This window comes from Chinchilla lanigera, unplaced genomic scaffold, assembly GCF_000276665.1.
Source record: "Chinchilla lanigera isolate Chin_1 unplaced genomic scaffold, ChiLan1.0 scaffold00057, whole genome shotgun sequence".
NCBI lineage: Eukaryota > Metazoa > Chordata > Mammalia > Rodentia > Chinchillidae > Chinchilla > Chinchilla lanigera.
Genome location: NW_004955458.1, coordinates 8,392,116 through 8,397,355, shown reverse-complemented (window position 1 = coordinate 8,397,355; position 5,240 = coordinate 8,392,116).

Genomic DNA, 5,240 nt, shown 5'->3' with positions numbered 1-5,240 from the left:
TCTCTCTCTCTCTCTCTCTCTCTCTCTCTCTCTCTCTCTCCCTGCCCCCCCTTTTGCTGTAACCACTTAAAAACTTTGGTGGATCCAGTTTAAAGTGACTTATTTCATAATCAAGCTCCTAGGGTGTTATCGCTATCTTCACTTCCACTTCTTAACGCATTTACTTTAATAGTGGAATAGACAACTCAAAGCAATAACCTTATTGTATAAAAAGAGTTTGACAGAAAAATAACACAATTCTTTTGAAGCACAGAGTTATTTCTAGGATGACAGTTTCTACACAAAGCATTTCGTTACAAGGAGAAAAAAGAGACAGAGAGAACCACGATGGCCGTGGCCTCGTGTTTTCTTTAGCTTATAGCAGTGGCACTCCAGGGCTCTTGTTAGTCTGCCGGACGGCTGTTACAGTGTTTGTACCCGTATACAATACTAAACGCCAGTATCATTTACTTTCCTTTGGTGCGCAGAGCTACAGAAACATCTACAAGGACAAAATGGTTGCAGCATTCTTTGTTACCCTATGTGTTTTGAAGTAAGCAGCTATTCGCGGTTTTTTTAAGTTTCTTTTTGTTCTATGTATTTTAAAGAAACTCAGCAAGCAATTATTGCTCTCACTTCTTTTTCCATTTCTAAAATTGCATATTAAGAAAGATGTAAAGGATGGTGTTTTAGAAAATTAATCCCCTCTACAATATCTTAAAATTTTTCCCTTGATGTTGGAAGTTTTCCTACTCATTGCATTTTTCATTCATTTGTTTTTCTTTTTCTTCTTTGTCATCCTGTTCTTCTGTATATGAGCTTGTTTAGTCAAGATAGTTCAAACCAAAAGAAGAGAAACAAGATAATCCCAGCACTCAGGAGGTTGAGGCAGGAGGATCGCTGTGAATTCAAGGCCAGCCTGGGCTACAAAATGAGCTCAAGGCCAGCCTAAACTGTATAGCAAGGTTCTGTCTCAAAAAAAGAGAGAGAGAGAGAGAGAGAGAGAGAGAAACTACACATTATGAGATAAATTAAGTTACTTCAGAAGGTTAGAAGTCAATTCAATGAAATCAGTGCAATCATCTCCTGTAAAAGGAATCAAACTACTAATACAGTTAATTGTGATGCCCCTGAATCCACTTGTATATTTTCTGTGGAGAATGACTTCAATAATGAGTTCTACTTTGCTTCAAAAACAGGTAGTACTTGCTTTGCTAGAAGTACTATCCTAAGCCATTTAAAACATAGTTATGAAATCCCATAATGTTTTAGTTTAACTCTCTACTCCTGAATCATTTTCTAAATTGTCCTTGAATTGCTTTTCTTTGTTTAAGCTCTTTGATCAACATATTGAAATAATTTTTATTGTTCCGACCTTTGGCCTCCATATTTAGTCATAATCTCAAACTCTGCCTTGAGCATTCTGTGACTGACTGACAATACATGATCCTCCCAATTCTCACAATCATTCCACGGGTCAGTGTGTCTCTCGACAGTCTGGCTGTCCTACTAAGTCAATGATTAATAGTTTCTTAAGAAGTTTCTGCTATTTTGGTTTTATACCAAAATAAGTAAGATCTAAAGAACTGCACCAACAAGCAAGACTTTTCTTTGGTGGAGGTGGTTAACACATTCAGCTGTACACACCAAATATCTATTAGGTATATGTTATTTACAAGAAATTATAATACACTGCATAGCTATAATCTAAAAGTAACATCTCTGTTGTTATACTATTCTGAACATTTGAAAAATGAAAACAAAATACTCTTCTAGAACATGAAAATCAGGTTTGGGGAGAAACCCATGAAACTTTTTTCATTTGTTTACTCATTTATTTATCTATTTTTAGTTCTAGAATTTTAGAGATTATTAAAGGTTTTTTGGAAGCTATGAACCATGTTTCAATATACATTCTTTAATCATATACAAAACTTCTAAAATTAGAACTTTTTCAATTTCATTTAACATTATTTCAATCCTTGTTTAATGCTCCTTGGACATTCAAGAGCAGATTAAGTTTGTGTGGAAGAATACTTACAATGTTTCTTTTCAGAGTAAAATAGTTTGTGATAAATATAAGTACATACATACCTGAGTCAATAACATCTAAAAAATTTGATAACTCTGTAGGTATTACATATATATATATTCATATTCTATATTCTATTCTGTATGTAGTCTATATATTCTATATTCAATTCTATATATAGTCTATACATATTCTATTCTGTATATAGTCTCTATATATTCTATATTCTGTTCTACATATAGTCTATGTATATTCTATATTCTATGCTATATATGTATTCTAATACATTCTAGTATTTGTTTCTGTGCTTGTTGTAACCAATAAAACATTGTGTGTTTGGTAGTGATTTAGAAAGCTCTAGAAGGAGTTAAACAAATTCATTAAGACTGAATTTAATAAAATAGTCATTATAGCAAACTGTTCCTTTTCAATTCGTTACTTATTCAAGCTTCCCAGAAATGAGTGCTCATCTTATCCCAGATTGCAGTGACTCTGGCTTGTGTCTTGTGATGCATTAACTTCTTTTTCTCACATTTAATAACTGCAGGAACTGTGGGAAAGTTTTCTGTATTTCAGTTCTCCATTGGTAGAAGCAGGAACATATTTACCTTGGAAGTTGGAGACAGTGGTTTCATATGGTAGTCTGTGGAAGAATGTTCATTTTTGCCTTAAGTGCCTGAATTGTGAAATATGACTTAGATACGGAGAACTTGGGAGTCCAAATTAGTAGAACATTGAACCATTTTCTACAGTGTGAAAAAATTAACTTATGTTGGGCTAAAGTACATTAATTCTCCTAGTGTGTGCTTCCTGATTGGATACAGTGTTGCAGAAAAATGTTTGTATTTTTATTAGTCATTTTCCTGTAAGTGGAACAATGCACCCAACACCTGAGAATTAAAGGAGAGGGTTATCTGGCTCATAGCTGCAGTGAGTTCAGTTTGTAGTCCACTCCTGCTAAGGCAGAGGGCCTGGCAGAGCACAGCCTCCCACCCTTTGCGTGCAGGAAGCAGAGAGCCAAGGGACGAGCTGGAGACAAGAACACAGCCTTCCAGCTTACAGACCTGGCTGCATCTCCTAACAGCACATTCAGCTAAGCCCCTGCGAGCCCATCACATTTCAAATGTCCTCTCTCTGAATATGTGAGAATCTCCTTTATTTTGCAGTTCCACAGAGTATTATATCATTTGATGAGATTCTTTGTATAAAATAGGCAAGAACCAGTGACCATCATACAGTGAGGTTTTAATAAATTCTCAGTTGCTGATTGGAAACCTGGCTCCCTTGTAAACACCGTATGGTTACTGCAGATGACTGCCAAGGTGAGGGGTAAGAAAGACAAGTGCTCACCAAAGGTAGCCTGGCTCTGTTTGTATAAGACCTAATAGTTATCAAGTTACTCTCTCTGTATACAGATGATAGATATCTAAGGGGTTTTCACTGAAACTTTCACTCCTGGCTGAATACATTATTAGAGGGAAGAAAAATGTTCACAGAATAAGTGGAGGCATTGCACGTTCTTAGACACTAATCACTTTCTACCTGTAATATACTTCATTAGATATGTACATCTAGGCTTATTTTTCCCAAATATCAAACAGGTAGACTTTTGAAGGCAGATATTATTTATTTTTATAACCTACAAAGACCTAAAAATTATTTCTTTGTTTCTCATTTATTACTCTTTTAAATAAAAATTAAAATACTGTGAATCATTTCTAATGTTTTTTTATTTTTTTAATCATTCTTCATTCTCTTTCAAATAAAAAAGTAATGTTAGCCCAGTATAAAAAATATTATGAAAGTAAATATATAAAGAACTAAAACAGAAAATTCATGAAGGAGAAAAAGAGGAAAATGAAAAAAATAAAAGATAAGGAGAGAACAAAATAAAAGAGAATAATTGCAAAGGCTTCCGCCAGCTTTGGTGTTTGCTTCTGTGTCTTGTAGTCTTTCTATATTCAAATGTACTTAGGACAACAAAAAGATAGATGTAGTACTGTAACTTTTCTAATTTATTGCATATTTGAGAAGCTGCCTAGAGCCAAACAATGAGGACTAAGTCACTTGAATTTAACTTTATGCATGTTTTATAGGATAATGTGCTTCTAATTAAAGAAAACTCATCGTATCAATATTCATAATTCCTGCAAAGTTCTCCTAGAAATTCAGTCTAGGAAGATTGTTCAAAATACATTTAAATTTGAACCTGAAAATATTTATGTCAGCATTTTAATTGTGTGTGTGTGTATATTAATACATGTCCAATAGCAATAAGGGGTAAGGTTAGCATAAAAGGACAAGGGATATGCAATTGGGCTATATGTGCCCACAAACCAGGTTGCTAATGAATATTTAATATGATTGAAAAATTCTGTGACATAGTAATTGAAAGTTATTTTATCACATAATATATACAAAATGAAATGAGCTATATTATATAAAAATAAAGCTGAAATTTCTTGTGATAGGAAAAAGTATTGTATATGATCAGAATGTTTATTATTTTCATACATATTTGAAATTATAAGAACTTTTATTTTCTTCTATATATTTTTCTGTATATACTAAATATTCTACTAGACATATCCTACTAAAAAATAAGAACCTGGGCTGGGGATATAGCTCAGTGGTACAAGCACCTGCTTGGCAAGCACAAGGTCTTGAGTTCGATTCCCAGTACCAAAAAAATAAAAAACAAAAAAAAAGAACTTTTCTAATCTCAAAATTAAATGACAATGTCTCATAAAATAGTTGTGCAAAAATAGACTCACAGATGATTCTTAGTATATAATATATCCAATTTTATACATACTGGGATTTTTCTGTGGTAAATAATGACCAATTACCAAAAACTTTTTAGGAATGCTAAGTCACTATAAAAAATCTATCAATCTTTATGACTTTATGTTGGTTCATTTATAATTTAATTATTTTAACAATAACATAAAATCATCATTTTGTTGTCCTAAAATACTACATGATTGTTATCTATCCCCAAATTCAAAACATTCTCCAGGTTTCAACAGGAAATATATTTGATATTTTTGAGATAATATAGGGAGTGAATGTATTAGGCCTCAACTTCAGGGTCGAAGATTTATATTTCTTAAATTCAAAACCTGCTCAGATACTCTTTCTTCTAAAATTTCCTTGTAGGGAAAATAACACTAGAATCATTTGTTTCATAAATTAGAAGTCTGTAGTTTCTCTTAATATCTGTGTAAAG